The 20,908-nt window shown below is 38.0% G+C and overlaps 1 protein-coding gene and 1 non-coding gene across 4 annotated transcripts in view; one reads left to right on the top strand and one right to left on the bottom strand.

The window, feature by feature from the left end:
* FRAS1 (Fraser extracellular matrix complex subunit 1) overlaps nucleotides 1–20,908 on the bottom strand; it is a 420,604-nt gene that overhangs the window by 336,043 nt on the left and 63,653 nt on the right. The window contains exon 1 of one of the 3 annotated variants that reach the window (XM_053655680.1): nucleotides 3,859–3,888. The exons of the other annotated variants lie outside the window; for them this stretch is intronic. The gene's annotated coding sequence lies outside the window, so the exon portion shown is untranslated. Of the gene's footprint in view, nucleotides 1–3,858; nucleotides 3,889–20,908 lie in introns of those variants that run through there. 3 annotated transcript variants of the gene reach the window in all.
* On the top strand, nucleotides 8,491–8,609 carry LOC119050659 (U5 spliceosomal RNA). The gene has a single exon (XR_005082795.2). It is a non-coding gene; the product is annotated as a U5 spliceosomal RNA (small nuclear RNA).

Below are 20,908 nucleotides of genomic sequence, written 5' to 3'. Positions count from 1 at the left end.
GGGTTTCCAAAGTCATCAGATAAAAGCAAAACACTGGCCTAACAGGCAGTGACAGAAATGGAATAGATGTAACAACAATGTCAATGGCAGCCAGACAAAATTTACAAGATCCTCTTCACCGAAAACCCTACGGCGGAGATAGATTTGTGGTTTTGCAATCACTGAAAAGGACATTGTCCTCAAATGTAAGCCATCACACTCCATCTTCATTTACAGCCGTGAAATGCTGCTTTCTGGTTCCTCAGACAGGACAGTGGGCGCTCGACAACGCGCAGGCTTCCCGCGGTGCCACAGAACAGCAGTTCTCAATCTGAGAAATAGTGTTTGCAGTGCCATTTCTTCTATGTCCTCCCACTTCAAACCAATTGTTTCCTGGGAGAGTGAATAGCAAGATGACGGACGTGATCATAAATTTCTGCTGATGCAGATCATCATCCAAGTTAGTGCTCTATCCCATCTATGCTGACTAAAAATATTTTTCTTATAGATTTGGTTTAGGCATAGGAGTAAAGCCTGCTTTCACTCCGTCTAACAAAAAGTCAAAGTGAATATCAGGAAATAAAATTGTAAGACCAGAGACATATTCAGAACAAAGTTTATTTCCATAATAAATTAGTAGTTTGCATATCTATTGGCCTCAACTTGATACTTGTGCTTTTCTACATTCAATTACCAAGACTTGGAAAATGTGTGGAGCTGGGTATTGGAATATGGATGACTAAATTCATCTTCATCAAATTCATTCATGGAAGACAAAGTCTTCGGGCATCTTTCTACAGTCTCAATTATCACTTCAAATTTTTTACTTTTGCTTTACCCTACAAGGTAGATGACAGAGAGAAGTCTCCTCATTTTACAGTTGAATATCTGTGGTACTAGAGGAAATTATCATTTGAGAATTAATATGAGAGCATTTTTTAGGGCAGAGTTTTGCACCCTGCTCCTAACAGATGATAAAGGCGTGTCCAACATACTCCCAATAAACACACCAGATTTTCTTAGGCAAAAAATAAATTGTAAAAAGTAGTAACACATATTATTTAATATAAGTAAATAATAGGTAATACTTACTGAGTTTTTATTCTGAGCCAACTGCCCTGTCTAGATTACTTAACTTACTCACAAAACGATCATCTAAGGTAAGCACTGTGATCCCCCTACCGCAGGTGAGAGGATCACAGGTGAGATACAGAGCAGCTCTGCCTCATCCGCTTGCACAGCTTGTACGTGACAGGGTCAGAACTTCAACCCAGACCACACCGTGTACAGTCATGCAAAATAATAAAGTAGAGTTTACTTATGTATACTGGCTCGCTTACTAATATAATCTATGGATTAGAAAGCTGAAAAAGATAAATTCTCATAAAAAATATGATTAGTTCTTTGAATTAGAATAATCATATTTCTTTGCTTATAAAACATCTTTTTTAAGATCTTTAAGTGGCTTAATGCTTGCATCTGAGTAATAAAATAAGCCATTAGAAGATATTAGAAATGGTGCTGTATAAAAATTATATCCTAACTAAAAGAAATAAATGCTACTTTATTGTTTTATATTATAGTACATGGATATTTAGCATTATTAATATTACTAGAATTATTACAAACTTTAAAAACTTCATCATTTTGTCTGCCTTTGATTTTCGTGATTCACTGGGAATAGCACACTCCAAAGCCTGCGTGAGCAAAGGAAGCAGCCAGGGCCTCAGGACGCGGCATGGTGGGGGGCACGGCGAACTGCAGTGAACACACCCTACTTGATGAGCAAGACTCTTAAACACAGCCAGAGAACTCTTGCCATGGGAATACAGGCTCCAAGTTCCCAAACCTCTCCATTGTTCGAGAAGTTAGAAAGTCAGATTTCCCTATGAAATCTCCATATTCGATATGTTGGCAATAGACTCAACTCTCTAAAAACACCGTAGAGACAAATAAAACATGTGTGTAGGCTGTATTTGACATATTTGGCTGCTGTCCTTTAGCTTGCAACTCCTGGAATTGTTGTGTTCTCACTAAGGGAAACATTTAAAGCATAGTTCTTTCATGTTCGGCGGAGATGCAGCCACATTACTCAGGTTTTCTTCGTCTATCCTTGCCTTCTTCCTTATTAAAAATTTACCCACGGGTAAATTAAAAACTATAAAATCACACATCACAAGCACTATAAATAAACGGTAATTGCCACACTAATTAATAGCAACAGGCACCTGCTCTGAGCTGTAGAGTTGATAAGATAGGTTGGAGATAACCTGGGATCCCTAGAGCATCCTTTCTCCCACAGGAGAAAACACTTTACATGGTTATGAGAGACAGTAACAGTACAGGAAATAATCATGAATTATTTCTAAATTACTTTTAAAGGTAAATCATACCAAAAATCCAGAATATTAATCATTACTGAAAACATAAAGCCATGATCCACATGGTCCAGAATAATGTCACAGCTAAAACTCATAGCCCAAAACAGAATTCCCATTTTCTCTTGCATCTCTCACCACCATTTAAGGAGTTCCAGAACAGCGCCCAGAGCAACACGAAAGCCCTGTCTTACATTACTCCCGAACACCAAACAACTGCAGGGGCCCCTCACCGGCCCACTCCACAAGAACCCTCTCACTTACCTATACCATTCATTACCTTTTCTATCTGCTTTTCTAGGTCCTTTCTCTCTGAACTGTTCAGGCCCAGCCTTCATACTCCCCTAACATCAGGTTCCCCTCCAATGAAGCCTGCAAGGACTTAGTTGCTATTCCAATTTGATTGTTTTTCTCTCAAAAAGTTTATTCATTGGGTTCCATGCTTTCTCAGAAAATGGGGACCCTGAGAATCTGAGCACCCCCATCCTGGTAAGTTCTGTCCCATCAAACTAGCATCAAATGTGTGTGACGCACAGTACTGCTGACCAAATGCTATGATATGTGATTGAGAAGTGCTGCCCTAGACGTCAGAGAGCCCTTGCTACTGTCTGGTTCAAGAGCTATGTACTTAAACTATCCCGCACACGGTTTATAGATCCCAATCACTGTCTGTGGTTATGCATCATGACTACTGGACACACAAGGCCAAATCACAGTAATCACAACTTTAACACCACTTTAACACAACAGCCATTCTTCAGTAAGAGATCTCAACAAATGAAACAGTAATGGTACAGCTAAATGAACATGTGAGTCCAACGACCGCCTGCTTTGGGACATGAGGCTATATGTAAGGAACAATAAACAAGACTTAGTTTCACCACAAGGAACCAAGATCAAAGAACCTACATGCCATTTGTCTTGAGCACAGTATATATTGCAGCAAGCCTAAACACATAACACATGACATATTTTCGAGGTGAAATAAAAATATTTTGGTTGTTGACTACAATATACACAGGGGAATTTAATTCATTGCATGTGGCTGGAACTCCATAACTGGTGATAAACTCTTCACTCTGCAGAGGCTAAGGGAGACATGGCCACAGGGCAATCAGAGCACAGAGCCATGGGAAAGGCCAACCTGGAAGGGGCTGCTGGGTCTCAGAAGTTAGAAAAGAGAGAACGTAGGCGCCCGAACTTGTGGCAGCAGCAGAACTGAGGAGGCACTAGCAGGAGATGAGCACTGCACTGCTGGAAACTGGCAGTGGCCCGCAGCCCCCCGCCCCAATCCTTCAGGAACTGAAGCAGCGAGAGGGAGCTGCCACAGCAGGGCCTTGGGGGAAAACAGCTGAGCTAAACCTACTTTTCTCCTGGGCTGCAAAAGTGATTGTTAGACATTTCTCACTAATGGAGTAACATTTAGAATTAGTCGATTCAATTCAATCATCTCAAAGGACTCCTCAAAACAGAGGCCATTTTTCAGACTGCCGAAGCTTACCTGGAGACATGGTCTCGTTTAGGTCATGGAAAAACAACTGCTTCTTTACAGAATGTTACACACAAGCCAAGTTCAAGTAATCATAGTAAAAAAAAAATCACCCTCCCCATCCACTGGGTGGGATCATTGTCTCCTCTGGTCAGGGGAGCTTGGCTGTGGCCAGCAGAGTCATTCACAAAACGAAGCAGATGGAAGCAAATTGAGTTGACCGGCTTCTTCCATGAGCCCTGCTGAAGATCCAGAAAGAAAATATATCTGAGTTTTAAGCCGCCACTATAGATGTTGTCAAAGAGGTAAACAGTGATATCAGAAAAGATGAAGACTTCGAGTTCAAAGAACACACAAGTTCAGATAAGGACACAAAAGCTTTGAAAATGTTTTACACCTGCTGAGCACACAACAGTGAACCCGAGAAGTCGCTCATGAACATCCACTGCTTTGCAATCAAGTCCCATCCTACAAAATGAGAGTCTTCCACTTCCACCCTTTGAATGCTGCCAGTAAAAAATTACTTGGAATCGAGCTTTAACTAAGATTCCAAGAGCCCAAAAGCAGCCGAAGGCAAAGGAACCGTGGACTCTATTTTAGAACTGGTCAGCCAGCAACGGCATAATGAGCACAAAGGGAGAGATCACCACATGAAAGAATTGCGTTGTTTGCTGTTTTGTATGTATTTTTTTTAACTCTAGCTGCTTGGCAACCCTCCTAGATCACAGCTTGGGGAAGAAATGTATCTCCCTGACGAAAAATGAGCTAACAGAGATCCCATTGATGGGCCACTCACCAGCTCTGTACCAGTCCGTGGGTTTCACCCTACACAAGAAACTCAAGCAAGCTGATTTCCTGAACAGAGAGAAAAGAGAGGAGGAAGCTGGGGAAAGTAAGCCAGGTATGTTTGCTCAGATATAAAAGATACCATAGTACAAGTAGAATAACATTTCATCCTGGCCACACGAAGCATGGTGTTTAAAATGTATAATTGAGCTTTCTTCTTTACTGTTTGCTCTTCACAGTGGGTTATAAATAAGCTCCTAGAATGCCAAGTGTTTCTATACTAGAAAAAGTGATTGTATCATCAGTTAACTTGAAGAAAAGGTCACAGCAGAAATAACAGTTTTGAAAAATAACTTTGCTCTCTAACTATAATCTCCACCTCAGGTTTTGTTTTCTTTCCATTACAGCACGATTTACACTATTGACTTTACTCATGGTGCAAAGAGTAAAATTAGATCAGTTTAATTTTCTCATTTTTCAGTTTGTTTTCAACAACAATGACTATCTTGTTCTTACAGTAAACACACAGCAAAATGTTTTTGTTCAGAGTCTATGGGTCCAGTTTAAAACTAAAGCAATTCCCAGGGAGGTTCTTGACCAATGGCACATCATTGTAGGGGGGCTGTGGAGCCCCCCAGACTATCAGTGTGCACCAGGACCCTACCAGAAGTCAGACCCTGTCCTAGGTGACCTGGGTACCAGATGAACACACCAGGGCCTCAGGTTTTTATGGTTTAATGCAGCCACCTCAATCAGTCTTCGATTAACTGTGTGACAGTTATAGAGAAGTGATATGAATGATCAAAACAATCGAGTGCCTCATCCAAAAATAATGGAAAATATTAAAAGGACACTGTCACACAGGGTCACCTCTGCTACTCTACTATCTCTATGCTTCCGTGGGCCAGGAGGATGGTAGAAGGAAGCACATGAGACCCCAGAGTAGAGAAGACCCAAAGACAAAATCAATTATCGGCTGCTAGACATTCAAGGACCGAGTATATTTAATCTCCTAGGTAAAGTAAACACTCGTAGTGTATGGAACTGTGATAAAAACTCTCGGGATAATTTTGTTTTGTTTACTTTTAATTACCCATCTGCTAAGATTTCCACTTTGCTTACTTTTGCACTTTTTCCCTCCAGGGATTGAAAGTGGATTTTCTTAGTTTTGTGTGTTTTTTAAATACTAACAATGAGAATAATTTGAAATGGTGATGAGAATAATTACATAAATGCAATTAAAAGAGGATTAAAAAGAATTTTAATACTTTCTGACCCTCCCAATGTCAACCAAATTTCTTTAAACCTACACTAGGTGTGGAGCGACCAACCACAGCAGTTCTGGGCCCCACACCAGCAGATGTGGCCGGCTTGTAAAGCTGAGTGATGGGCGCATGAGAGTTCCTTATAATGTTCTTTTTCATTTTAAAAATTTTTATAAAATCCCATGATAAAAAAGATTTTCAGGGGGTTTTCAGCATACAGACCAAGGTTATATCAAGCAAGTTACTATACTCCACTAAGTCTGAATTTCATCTTCTTTACACAGAGATAATACAATTCCCTCTAAAGTGTACATCATTATTTCAAGTGAATAAGGAGATTAAGAGAAATTGTGGGTCAAATCATTGTCCATGTGTTTCTATGAAGTATAACTCATGACACCAACCTCGATGGTTAAGGGGTTTCATCTCTGGACATAAAGGGAATACCACATAGTAACTGTACACATATGTAGGAGTTGCTCGGCCTTATGAAATAGAGAAAAGAAAAAAAATCCCACAAATGAAAAGTGGCTGTGATGAAGTAAAATTATAGTCAACAATCTGCAATTCAAATTTGCAAGGATAGATAAATTTCTACTGAACAAAAGACTAAGGAATTTAGAGAGGTTCCTAAAGTAAGTAATTTGATCTAGTTGGACCGGAGAGATCTTGAAAGAACACTGGACCCATAAACTTTGGTTGACCATCGCTGAGTAAATGTAAAATCAGTGTTATGACAAAAACTTGTTTACAGAATATGAAAAGAGAAGAATCATGAAATGTAAAGTAGATTCATGAAATACTAGAAATTGGTTAAATTATTGCATGTTCTGCTCTCAAGATTACCAAGAAGCAAAATATACTTTGAAGAACACAGTGTGAGTCCCTGGCATTGCTTTACCCCTCCTCTTCTATTAGTTTAGAAGTTAACAGAACCTCCTCACATCAGACGGGGAGGAGGACAATCTGATGAAACACAGTCTTCATCACTTGACAAGTGCTAAATATTCCAAATACATTTGAGTTTTGTGGAGCAGTGAGAGGAAAGGACCATCCATTTTTCATTTCACGAAGTGCTTTGGCAAACAATGCTGAAAGCATCCAATAAGAATTTAAGGCATTAGACAGAAGGCAATGAAGGTAATCAGTTTGCTAACAAGCTGAAGTCTTGCTAGTCTCAGAGAGTGCCTGATTTAGTTCATCTCTACAAAAACTTACAGAACCCGGCTCTACTCTGAGCACCATTCTACTCTGAGCAGCGATTCAGAGAGGAACACGCACATAGACCCTGTTCACACAGAACTCTCAGTCTAGGAGGTATTGACACTGGACATTCCCAAAACACAAAGTGTAGACAAAGAGGCATAGCTGAAATTAAGGCTGGAGGACAAGCAGAAGGTCTTGTATGTCACTGGCAAAACCCTCTAGGGATAGGACCAATCTTCAGGTTAGAAAGATCATTGCAGCACCAGAGTGGAAGAACCTACAAGATGGACATGAGGGAGGTAAGAACACCAATGGAACAGGGAGAACTGCTAAGCCGTAACAACAATCCAGGCGAGCAATAATGAAGGCTCAAATTTACGCTGGGTCCCTGAGGATAGAAAGAAAGGAGTGTCCCTGAGCTACATTTAGGCAATAAAGTGAGTAGGACTAGTAGGTTTGTGCAACATGACGACAGGTATTGAGACCAATTTCCCTGGAAAATGTCTCATCAACTTAAGAGTCATGTCAAATACAATGCATTATCATTGAGAACCAGATTTTCATACAACCAAAGGGTAAATTATTCATTCCCACTGGTTCTTTGGCACACAGTAAGACCATGACAGTATCTGTTGAATGAATCAATGGAGTGTCCAAAACTGAATCCATTATTATCTGTGAGATATCAACTCTGGGCCACTCTTGATCAATCAACAAATATTAACAAAAGGTTTATATCCAAAGAACAGGTCTGTGTGAAATAAGGGACATGCGAAACAAAAGTGCAAGAGAAGGGTTTTGAATTCAAAATGCTTGACAGTAGGCCTGAACAACTAGGCCTGAAATAAAGCATATACTCAATTTAAAGTCAGCAAGTCTTTTAACCTCCCTTGGAACCTGGAATAAGCAACTCAGAGCGCAAAATAAGGGCACGCAGGTAAGGAACTCAACCTGACCCCTTATATGTTCAGTTACCGTAAGCCATTCAGTGTCCTTCCTGCACCTCACTCAGTCTTCCCTGTGTAGGGGGCGGGGGGTAGGTGGCGGAGGTGGAGATGCCCTGAGCAGTACCCTGCCTCGCAAGAAGTCACACAAAGGGTAGCATTCCAAACACACACAAATCCATAGGAAAAGATACCAATTTAAATGCGTAAACAGATTTCAACCTGTCTTAATAGCAACACCAACACTCATTTCTCTGAAACATAGCATAATGCAGTGAATTAGAACATCACATGAGCAACATGAATATTGATCTAGTTTCAGGGTTATCTCTTAGAATCAGTCCTTTCAGAATAGACGTTCCCCACGTGTGATTTCTTCCATCTCCAAATAAAGAATATGACTTTTTTAAAGCTAAGGCACTACCTTAAAAATTATTATATCTCCACTCTGGTTTCTGTTCAGATGGTATAAATTTTTCGTCTTTTACTAAAGATCTCTGTGGAGAGAAACACTTCTGAGTGTTCACTCAATTTTTTGGAGGCTTTGCTTGGGGGCAAGGCTACTTATCACAGGTATGAAAAAAATTAATATAACTTTCCAACAAAAAGTAGAAGTTCTTGAAACTTCTGGTCCACTCTTAGGCCTTAGTAACTCTTCTGGTTATACAAGGAAGGTAAAAAACATGAGGCTTTAGAAATCCCCAGCTCTAGGGAGCCACAAAAAGCATCTCTATTAGCTATTCTTCAGCTTTCTTGATGCTCCCTATTAGAAGAAAATTGCAACTGAAAGCTTTTTCTTTTAAGTCTGCATTACACCTTGAGGAATGTGTATTTTTAAGAAAATGTCTTACTCTTTCAAAGGCAGGTAGGTAATAGCACATTTCCAGAAACCTCGTGTTAATTTATCTTTCATACTTAGGACAAGCCCATGATCTTCATCTTCCCTTAGCCCTACCTTGAGAACACAGAAAGTTCCCTACAAAAATAACAGGTTTCACGCCTGAAGCACATCGTCTTCCTCAAATAACACCTTTTGCAGAAGGTGAGGCAGATGACTTCACAGATTCTTAATGACTAGCTAGGAGAACAAAAGTGGGGGTCCCTTGAGGGGTGGAATGTTGTCTGTTCTGTTCCCTGTTGTATCCTGATGACCTAGAACCCTGACTGGCACACAGTACGTGATCAATAAATATCTTTGAATGGAGCATGCTATTTCAATATGGAAAAATGGGAGTGTTTCATCCATAACAAAACTTCAAGGTGTAAGAGAGGTGTTAAAAGAAGGTTCCATAACACTTGGCTCTGGCTTGAACATACATCCCATCCTTGAAACCTTAAATAATTACACTATGAGTCAAGGTTTGTGAGCACTGTATTGCTTTAGTTACAAAAACCTTGTTGGCAACGCTGAAAAATGACAGATGGTTTGGAGCGTGCTTTTTCTCCCACACCCCTGTGCCCCCCAGGCAGCCCCGCACAACCAAACTCAGTAAATACTACAAGGCTGGCCGTGGCCTTTGGCATAAGACAATAAAGTACAAAAGGAAATAAAAATGCTCTGAGCAGTGGGTGTCCCCAAGATAAACAATGTTTAAAAGGCTCCAACAAGAAACCCAACAGTGATATGCAAACATCCTTTCTGCATTCACAGCATAAATCACTTCTCAGGAGGGCTGGGTCTCAGGGTTCTAGTTAATCTTTGGCTGCAGTAAACACTGAAAGCAATCAATCTCAGAGGCCTTGGAATTTGTATAAAGACTGACTGCCCTTACAAGCTAGTTTCTCCAGTCTGGATACTTTTAACTTTTTCTTTAGTCACTAAAAGTTAAACTGAAGTGTGATATATCAACTAGCAGGCTGCCCTCCGACCCAGCAAAGTAAAAACAGGCCCTTTTAAAAAAGGACAAAGAGAAGACGCTTCCTCTTTGAAAGTATACACAAGGCTGATAATTACTTCTAAATACTTTTAGAGACCCTGTCTAGATACTATTTAAAAACAAAGAAAGATAAAATTATAACATCTTGGTTGACATGAAATGCTATCTAGCTGTTTTCCAGTCTGTGTTCTACAAAATTACCAGGCAGTGGAAATTGTGGGGGTAAAACAAACAGATCCCCAACCCAACACAAAACCCTGCAGCTACACTTTTATCTCTTTATATACTGGGATTTGTAAAAGAGATTTCATTTGAAAAAATAGATTCCTTGCTAAAAGAAGTTTGAAAACTCTTTATCTTGTCCCAAGTTTAGCACTCTTGCTTGAAGGTAAGCTAAAACTGACATTTAAATTTCCTTTGGGGATCTGTGGGCTCTTCAGGAGATGGGCTTTTCAAGTCCTGAGACTTCCCTCCTATCTGGGAAAACACACAAAGCTACTGGAATCAGCCCCTGTGCTAACATGACTTGAAGAGAGTGAGCAGCATTATTGACCTTGAAATTCTGACAGCACAGACCCTTGATTTTCTGCTTCGTTATGCCCAATCTACGCACTTGCCACTGATGTGCCTGACTTCCCACTCACTTCTCCACACCCCGCTGCCCCTCGCAGCCGCCGTGGCAGCTCTGACTTCGGCAAACACAAAAACACCTCTCCGCGGACACCAAGAGGGAAAAGGGAGGTGCAGATGGTGACAGGCTGCCACCAGCTTGCTTTCTCAAGGTCGGAAAGTGAGCCCCCTCCAGGCGACACATGCCTTGAACGTGAGATTGACTGAAGGCCTGTCTTGAGGTATATTATCTGAGGAAAAGAGAAAGGATATGAAAAAAATCTAATAAATAATGGAATATCTCTAACATGACAACTACCTAACCATTGAAAAGAATGAGTTTGCCCTATGTGGTGATGCAAATAGATCCCCAAAATATGTTGCTAAGTGAAAAGGTAAAGAACTGTATGTGTATTATACTCCCATTCAAGAAAAATATATATGTACACATATACAGGTGTGTTCACATGGAAAATGTCTAGAAGAAAACCCAGGAATGAACAGGAAGTATTTCCTGTAAAGATGAGATGGCAGGGGGTCTCTAGTGCATTGTATAACCTTTTGGTTCTATCTGAACTTTTTAATGTGAGTATATATTGGCCTCATAATTTTTTAAATATATCTGAAGGATATAAAAGATTGGAAAAAAGTTAACTCCTCAGAAACAAAACTTAAAGAGGAGAAAAAGGCGCTGGCCGGGTAGCTTAGTAGGTTACAGAGCCAAAGTTGGGGGTTGGATCCCCAGTCAGGAAACATACAAGAAGCAACCAATGAAGGCATAAATAAGTGGAACAACAAATCAATGTTTCTCTCTTTCTCTCTTTCTCTTCCACCCCTCCCCACCTGGAGTCAATCAATAAATTTCTTTTTAAAAAGAAGTAGAAGGAAGCAGTAACAAAAATCGAAAGCCAGATATTGAAAAGCCAACTTCATATTTGCTGCCAAGGATGCTTAAGCTCTTAACCAAACCACGCCCTTCACTGCGGGCCTCTCACTCCGCCAGCCAGCGCTGCCCCAACTCTGCCATTTGCAGGTTCCTGCTGTTCCCAGTCACTGCCTACTCAAAGGTTTTCAGGGAAAGCCAAAATACAAAAGGGCAATGAATTCCAAAGCTGGAGCTTTACTCAGCACGTAAAGAAACAGCAATATCGGAATGGCTCTCCCCACAGATACAGTATGATTTACATTCCTTGAGAGTTTTAAAAACCTATTTCTGCAGCCTATATTTCAAACTAAGCCAGTATTGTTCATAGGAGATGTGGGCTGCTTCTGCTGCCAGTCATGAAAAAGCCTCATTTTCACTTGATGAAACACAAATCACATGGATTTTGCTGGTGCATGTCTTCCTATAATTTCAAGGGTCTTACAAAAACATTGTGTGTTCATGGTCACTATTGCTTGCAACAATAAGCACTACTGAGAACAAAAGGATGGATCACGTTAAAGATGAAATCAAAAAAGACTGAGTATCTGGTCAAATTACTGAGTATCAGGGGCTATGGTCCAGCAATACACAGTGATGATCACTAGGATACTTAACACAGAGGAACTTGATGCTTAAGATGCATTTTGAAATAAATAATTAAGGACACGAATACATAATTTATAGCTATGTAGCGCAAGAAAATCGAAGTGTTAATTTAGAAACTCATAAATACTTACTAAATCTCAATTCACATACTTTAAAATTTTTTCTTACATAATTTCAACAAACTTGTTTCAAAAACCCTTTAGGAGTCCATCTTTTCTAGACTGCAACTGACTAGAAAACATTAAAGTATGCGATCATTTTATTACATTGAGTTATTTTATTACACCATGTTTTTTAGCCGATCTATTTTCTTGAGCTTCACTAGTTAATAGCTTTGCTGTCTTAGACAAGTAACAGGTTTTTTCAAGCTTCATTTCTTCATCAACAAACTTAAAAAAATTAATCAGGTGGGTACTACCCTATTTTCATCTCTGAAAGTCTACAATTCTATGCGTCTCCATCACCATACTACTCACGATTGGAAAATGAAGTCATTTCTTTATTCTTTTAAAGAAACAAACCAAAAATTCCAAACAACTTAATTTCTAGAAGCTGTTCACATGCTTTGTAGAAGAGAAGGTCTTGGGATTTAGAGTGAAGAAATAACATTTCATTATGTTTACACAAGATAACTGCTTTTAACTTTTTTATTACTCCCAAGGTCACTTCCAGATTGGACTATCTCCACAGAACAGGTTAAGAAAATTCTTACAAAGAACAATTCAATTTAAATTAAGTTTTCAGGAAAGTACCACAAAGATCAGGTTACCAAACAGTGCACAGCAGTCAAATTCTCAATCAAATGCTTGGCTTTCCTCAGACGTAGCCTCACAATGCAACGTAGTACCCAAGAACCCAAACAAACTTAGACTGAACACTTACATATGGATGAAAGTAGCTTGTATTAATATTATCCTACTTAACATTGTCCTCATAGTAACTCTGTAAGACACATATCCTCTCCCAATTTTAAACATAAGGAAACTGAAACCAAGAGACATTATTTAGCAAACATCACATTGCTAAAAAAGGGCAAAACTGGAACATGAGTTCAAAATCCTTGTCTGACATTCTCCACTCTCCTTCCAAAGCTTCTACTTGCCATTAATAGACTCCTTTCTCAGAGTCAGGTCTGAGGCCTTTACCTGTGTTAGGACATTTAAACCAACTTGTGATAAGTGGCACTATTCTCTCCACTTTGTAGATGGGGAAACTGAGACTCAGAGTTGGAGACATGACATGATGGCAAAGCTGGAATGAAGGCCCAGCCTAACTGACTCCAAGTCCATGTCATTTGCCATGATGGAACAGGCTTCCCTGCTAAGAACTTGGCTCCAAAACTGTTCACTTACCGTGCGTGCAAAATCACTTTGTCAACTCACAATGCATTTCTTTCTTTAGAATGGGAAACACATTTTTATAATGCTGTAATTGCTGCAAATTGACAAAAATCATACCTTTTTCACCTTTTGTTCCAAAGGAAACCAGAACAATGCTACATAATAGTGGTCAATTAATCTGTGTTGAAGTAATTAACAATTAATACAGACCTGCAACACCTTAAGCCCCAAGTCACAATTGTCCACTAAAACAGCTACCCTGCTCTGAGCACTGAAAAAAGAAAGAATGAGTGAGTGAATAAATGACTGAACTATTTTGTGGGACCCAAATTTTAGCAGGTAATGGAACAGAAACTTAAAAGAAGAATAGGAAAAAGCATCATGGAAATGAGAATAATTTCCCCTCTCCATGGAAATCAAAAGAAATCTAATCTTCTATCTGATAACATAGAATGAGAAGATAAAATTAAGTCTGGCTAAAAGATGAAAAATGACTTCGGGGATTCACTTTGTAATAAATGTCTGCTGTATTGAGCCCAAAGACCACCAATGTGTTTTTGGCAAATATCAACGTTCTTCTTCTCCAGATGAAGCCTCACCTATGATCACACAGCACGAGAGGCCCTAGAAATGGGACTCAGGCCCTGACTCGGTCCTGGTTCTATTCCCTATGGGGACTCAACGGCACAAGGATCAGCAGCCCTCCTTCCACATACCCGCACCCTTTCATTTCCCCCTCCTCTTCCTTCTTTTTCTTCCTTGCTGCCCCTTTCTTTTTTTGTCTCCTTGGGTATCAAGTACATTAGAAAGGTTACCTGCAGAAATAAAAATCACTGTGCTAGAAACACTTTCACTGAAACTCAGTAGATGGAACAAGTGTCTATCTCCACTTTTTCCTAAAGCCCCACCATAATGAAAGAAAAGAGATAAAAGTATACAAATGCACATCATCAAACAGAAGAGCAGGCAATGACAGTGAATGATAGAGACCACAGTTTTCAAAGATAGAAAGCAGAGACAACACTGACTGACATTTCAGGTTTCTCAGCTTTAAGTGCCTTTAAGGGAGGGAAGGCTGAAAGTGAGAGCTTTCAGATAGAAAGCGCAGTTCTGACGCCCTCCCGCAACCCCAGTGGAAGACTGAAGATTTACCCTATGAAGAGGCTGAACCAAGGACTACCAAGAACTGCTGAGTGAAGCACCTTTCTGAAAGGGCAGAGATAAGTGAAAGACTGTATACTCAGCCCCCAAACCCACTTGTGTCTTCCAGAAATGCTGACTTCCAGGCTCTTTCTATAGAAATATCCAAAATCAAAGGACAGAAGAAGGATGGGGGGGGAGAGAAGAGAGGAAGTACAACAGATGTGCTCTGAAGGAGGCACAGTAGAAAATGGGGTGGGGGGAGAAGTTATTAATGCAAACATTTACAAATATCTTCCAGAACTGAAGGGCATGAGATTCCATAGCAAAAGCAAGCTTTGCGTGTGTTTGGCACAAAAGATTTTTTAAATACCCCCCCAAAATACACTGTAGTATATCATCATGAAATTTCAAAACACAAGAGACAACAAGATCCTAAAAATATTATACAAGGGAGTAAAAACCCAGTCACAAACAAATGGCTGGGAATCACTTAAATGTGATTAAACAGAATGGCTTAAATCTTCCCAATAACATTGAAAGACAGGTGATAATGGAATAATACCTTCAAAATTCTGAGAGAAACCACTTACAGCCTGGAATTCTATAGCCTACCTTATTATTAATTGAGAATAAAAGTAGGGTCAAGACATTTTCAATACACAAAGTCTAAAAAAACTTTGTCAACTTTTACCAAAGGATGTTCTTGAGCTCACTGAGACTGCCGATTTACAAAACAGACCTGCATGGAGCCGAGATGTGACTGCAGGGCTTCAGATCGCTCAGTGAGCTTCTCTAATCCTCCCTCCGACCCACTGCACCTGCCTCAGGATGGTTTCCTCAAGTGGGTGACTTTTTGGTAAATATGTGAACATAATTTTACAAAACAGCAAAAATACAATAATAATATTATTATTGGAAATAAATGTAGAGAATCAAAATCAGCCACACTTTCACCTCTCTTGGCTTGCATATAGATTCCGGACCCAGAAGGCTTCTTAGAAGTTAACTGTGGAAATCACTGAGCAAGAACGTCCTCACCCCAATCACCTCCCCTCCTGTGAGTTACCCACACAGAGTAAGGCATATTGCAATGTTCCGCCACTTCGATGCCCACCAGTGTTATCCTTTCAGAAAACCCAGACTCAGCGCTTTCAGAATAGGTTAAGATAATTAGGTGAAGCTCATTTTAAAAGTTTATGCTGTAATGTTGGAGGCAGTACTGGAAACGCATACTCTCATACACTGTTGATGCTGATGAGATTATAACTTGGCACAATCTTTCTGAAAGGCAATTAAACAATGAATATAGGAAGCCTTAAGAAAGAACTGTTCCCCTCTCATCAATTTCACTTTCAGGTGAAAATGATCAATGTTTTGCACAAAAATTTAGTTACAAGTATGTTTATGACAGCACTCTTTATAGTAGCAAATATGCTGCACACCACCCGAATGTCCAAACACAGGCAATCGGTACACTTGAATAAATTAGGTCATTTGGTTGTTAAAATAATTCAGCTGAAAAATAATTAATGACATGGGAAAATAATCATTATACAGTACTGAGTGGGGAAAAAAGGTATAGAACAGAATACACTTTTGTAAGTAGATATAAATCCATAAACAAAGACATAAGTTTCAAAGAATATGTATCCAAAGCAATTACATGAGATTTAAAATTTCCCAGTAAATCTCATTTTTGCATATTTGTATTTTGTTCAATGAACATATATCACTTTATAATAAAAAAAAGGTAAAAAGCTGTTTCTAAAAAGCTGATTAAGCAAAGAACACACAGGTGACTACAAAAGTACTGGTATTTTCTAACATTAATACACAATAATTTTTTAATATAAGAAGGAGGGGAAGGAGGAACAAGAAAAGATGATGGTTGAAGAGCAATATTGATTTTGGATATTTATTGGCTTAAACAATAACTCTCCAAAGTCTGGGAATACAATATCACCAGGGGTTTATCGATTTTTCTGGTCTTTTCAGAAACACCAATTTTGACATTGCTCAATTCTCTTTTTTGTATGTTTATTTGCATTTCAATAATATCTGCTCCTATCTTCATTTTCTTCCTTCTATCAGTTGTTTACATTGTATGTATTATTCTCTTCTCCAATTTCTTTAGCTTTTTCAGTCTTTATTTTAAAATTTATTTACATATATTTAAGGTTATAAATTTCTCACTATTCAGTGTTTAGCTATAACTTATAGGATCTTCATCATTCTGCTCAAAATGGTTTTTAATTTCTTTGGGGTTTTTGACTTATTATTTTTTAAAAATTGACTTTCCACAAAATATTAAGAATTTTCTGATGTTTTGTTAGTAATTTCTAGCCTAATTTCTCAATGCTCAGGAGTACTTTCACATTTTAACTTTTTAAAAATTAAGAGTTAGTTTACGTTGGCATACGTTCATTTTGGGGAAATGTACACCATATACTTGAAGGCAATGTGTACTTTGCAGTTGCTGTGAGCACTGTTCTATTAATGACATGTCGTTAGGTCAGATTGAATAATTTGTTCAAGTAGTCTATATCTTCTGAATTTCGTCCACTTATTTATCAATTATTGGTAAAAATAATTTTAAATCTCCCATTGTGATGGTTGGTTTGCCTGTTTCTCCTTGACATTTTGTCAATTTTTTGCTTTATATATTTTGAAGCCCTTTTATTAAGTATATGCACATTAAAAAGTAATGTGTATTCCTGTTGACTGACTGACTTAAATGCCACTCTTAGTAATTCTTCCATTAAAAGAACTTAAAATACTATAGCTATCCTGGCTTTCCTTGGCTTTAGTGTTTTGATGGTGTTTCATTTTCCAAACTTTCACATTCAATGTTTCTGAATCCTTACATTTGTTTCTTCTAAACACTACACAGTTAGGTTCATTTGTTTGCTTTTCCAACGTACTCATCTTTATCCCTTGATAGTAGACTTTAATATTTTATATTTAATGGAATTAAGTTAAAACCCTTCATCCTACTATTTGCTTTATATTTGTTCTTTTTTCTTCTTGCCTTGTTTTGGACTTATCAAGAATTATTATTCTATTTTCCCCTTCATCTGCTTGCTAGTGATGCATTCCTCAACTATGCTTTTAATTGACACTCCCAAGATTGCAACGTGCATCTTTGGCCTATTAAAGTCCAAACTAAATTAGTAGTTTCACTACTTCCCAGATCATGCAAGGACCTTGGCAGTTTTTCTACATTTAATCCTCTCCAAAACTATGTACTACTTCGGATGTATATTTTTATTTTATATTTTTTAATTATTTTTGATTGGTCAAAAATCATTTAGATTTATCCACATATTTACCCTTTATTGTTGTTCTTCATTTCTTCCTTCATTCAGCGCCCTTCTTAAGGTCTCTACTGCCTAAAAATAGCCTTTGGTATTTTGTTCTGTGTAGATTTGCTAACAATAAATTCTCTCAGTTCTGATAAGTCTATTCTCTGGCTGGTTTTATGGTTTTCTCTTTATTTTGGTTCCCCATATTCATACTCGGGTTTCTTTGCATCCTTTATTGTGTGTAGGGTTCAACGTGCCTGTTTGATGTCTCTTGTTGCTCTTCAAATGCTGTCTTCCCTTTCCATTTCTCCTTCTTTGGTGGGGGGGGGACACCACATGCAAATTGCTGTACCTTTCACCAGATCTTACTTTGTCTCTTACACCGTTTTCTGCATTTTCCTTTTTTTTCCTCTCTCTATGCTTCAGACTGAATAGTTTCTTTTGCTTTGCCTTTCATTTCACCACTTCACTCTTAAACCGTGTCAAATCTATTGTTAAAGCCCCTCACTGAGTCCTTGATTTCTATTGTATTTCAACTAGATGAGTTTTTACATTTTTTTCTTAGTTTCCAATTATCTACTGAATTCTCAGTCTTTTCCTTGAACATATTAATCATAGTTGTAAAATCTGATAATTCTATTATCTGAGAGATCTTGGTGGAGCTTTTCTTGTCTTTCTTATTTGTTTTTGTTTTCAGTTACATTTGTCTTCTCATATGCTTGGCTATTCTGTGTGAGTACAGAACATTTTTTTATTAAGAAGTAGGGCTCTTAGCAGACTCTGGGTGATACTAACTTCCTCTGGAGAGGAATAATTTTACTACTGGCACATAGTTAGTCTAAGGACGCCAATAATTCTAAATTCATCTTAATCCAACCAGGGATCAAGACTGATTCAAATGCTCAGTTTCAGTCCTTCTGAGACGAGTCTATTTCCTGCTCACTCACTTCTCCGATACTGCCCTTCAAGTCCTCAAATGAAAGTCTGAGGAGTTTAGCAGCAGCCCTGCTGTGGGCAGGCTCTAATCCTACCTGATCCTCCATCAGCCCGTAATTGTACTAAAAGCTGTGCTCAGTCTCTCGGCCTCTCACAATCACTGCCTTCGGATACTTCCTCTCCGGTATCTTGGTCCTATAATTTCTTACAATCTTAATAGCTCTCCTATTCCTTTAAGCAAAGGTTTTTCATGTAGATATTATGCAGCTCTTTAAATGGGAGAGTTAGTTTAAAATAACACTGCCTACCATTGCCAAAAGAAAAGTCCCCCACCTAACAAGTTTTAAAAATTAAATCCCCAATAATTTTTTTCATAAGCCATTTCAATTTGGGCATGGACCATGCTCTCTTAAATAAGGATGAAAGGGATCATTTGTGTACTCTAGAGGTAATCAGCGAAATACCAATTTTGCTGATTAGAAATCTCCCAGCCCATCACCTAACATTTCATCTGTGGCTCTGACTTACAACATTTCTACAAGACATTTTCCCCTGCAAAAGATTAAAGAAGGTTCAAATATTCCTTTTTTGCTATTGGTTTATGTCATTACAAAATGTGAGAACTGTAGATGACTTTGAAGGTCTTCTAGGTCAACATTATAATCTTACAAACTATAAAACTAATGCTCTGAGAGGTGAAGTGCTTTTTTTGTGGTTATACAACAAGTTCCTGAAAGAACTAGAAAACTAAGTCCACACTGAAGGCTTTTGCACTAGATATTTAAAATTTTAAAAAGCAAAACTGAAAAAAAGTGTTTACTAAATAAACAAATAACAAATTACAATATCTGAGCTTAATATGTATCCTTCCTTACAAACAAACCAGAGGTAATTATAAATTTAAACATGACTAAGTATCTGAGGTTATTAAGAAACAATTATTTTGGTAGGTATGACATTATCTTGGTTATATTGTCAAAAGAATCACTACCATTTACACATACATATTAAATATTTGTTGGTGCAATGTAACTAGGATTTACTTGAAAATGATATAAGATGTGAAGAAGTAAGAGAATGTATAGATTAAGCAAAATTAGCCAGGAATGGAGCAGTGGTGATAATACATAGTTGTTCATTATGTTGTTATTTTGTATTTATGTGAAACTTTCCATAATAAAAAGTAAAAATAAAATAAAAAGGAAGTAAAGCTCATCTTTTGTTTCTTCTTATCAAAAAAGTTGCCAAATCGATGAGTTAAAGGGGCCTAAGAGCCAAATCCAATTATAACAATACACAGTTCAACAAATCTCTCTAGATATATATGCTCAGCCAATGCTTTAAATAATAACTTCTATAAAGCAGGTAAGATAAGCAAGAGGCAAGAGAATGCATTATTTAGTGTAAATCAACCACCTTTTTAAAATACTTCATCCCACACAAATATTAATAATTTTGTTCCCAGAATCTTCTTTTTAATTTCAGCTTTATTGAGGATTAATTAACTGGCAAGTGAAACAGTGAAATATTTAACATGTACATCATGGTGATTTATAAACATGGTGATTTATATAAAGGATTCTTCCCATCTAGTTAATTAATATATCCATCACTTCACATTTTTATCTTTGTGTGTGTGTATGAGAACATTTAAGTTCTACTCTCAGTAAATTTAAATTATACAATGCAGTGTTATTAACTATAATCTGTTTTAAAATCTAAAAGAAATTATTTTATTTATGCTAATGTGTTTTTTCTTCAGTGTTAGCAGAATCTTAATATCCTATAACCCAAATTCTCTCCCCCTAATGAAGCATCCACTTTGGAATGTTAGCTGCATTTAAGGTATTTCAGAACCCACGTAAGAATTACCAGAGAGAAAAGGATTAACTGGTGGAGCAGGAGTTGGAAGGTGAAAAGAAACACCAAAGATAAAACAATTAATGTTTCAGGTCTCCTGCAAATTGCTTTTTTGTACCTAAATATATCTAAAAAGTAATAACTTGAGGGATGGGGGTAGTCCAAATAAAAAAATGGAAAAAATTTTTGGAGAATGACTTTACTGTACACTCCATCAAATTTTAGCTGCTCAGTCAGTAGTCTGCCAAGTGTCTATTTGGTGA

Source organism: Artibeus jamaicensis, unplaced genomic scaffold (assembly GCF_021234435.1).
Source record: "Artibeus jamaicensis isolate MK-2021 breed Jamaican fruit bat unplaced genomic scaffold, CSHL_Jam_final scaffold_1031, whole genome shotgun sequence".
In the NCBI taxonomy this organism is placed as follows: Eukaryota; Metazoa; Chordata; class Mammalia; order Chiroptera; family Phyllostomidae; genus Artibeus; species Artibeus jamaicensis.
This window is presented reverse-complemented; position numbering and strand designations above follow the sequence as displayed.